The following is a 279-nucleotide window of genomic DNA, read 5'->3' on the forward strand; positions in this document are numbered from 1 at the left end:
TCGATGAAAAAAAAATTCAAAATTTATATAAAATATTATTCAATAATATAAGGCTAACATGATTTACATCTAACATCAACAAAGTCCTATCTTTTAAAAAATAACATTTAATATTACAAGACATAATGGATGGTGAAATTTTAGATCATACCAACAACTATAAATAAATAAACCTTCTTGGCTCTTTTCATTTATCAGAATGCATAAAATGATATTATATATTTATATCACATCTAACATACTTAAATAAATAAATAAATAATAGAGCATTGGATGCTA

This window comes from Arachis ipaensis, chromosome B02 (assembly GCF_000816755.2).
Source record: "Arachis ipaensis cultivar K30076 chromosome B02, Araip1.1, whole genome shotgun sequence".
Lineage (NCBI taxonomy): Eukaryota > Viridiplantae > Streptophyta > Magnoliopsida > Fabales > Fabaceae > Arachis > Arachis ipaensis.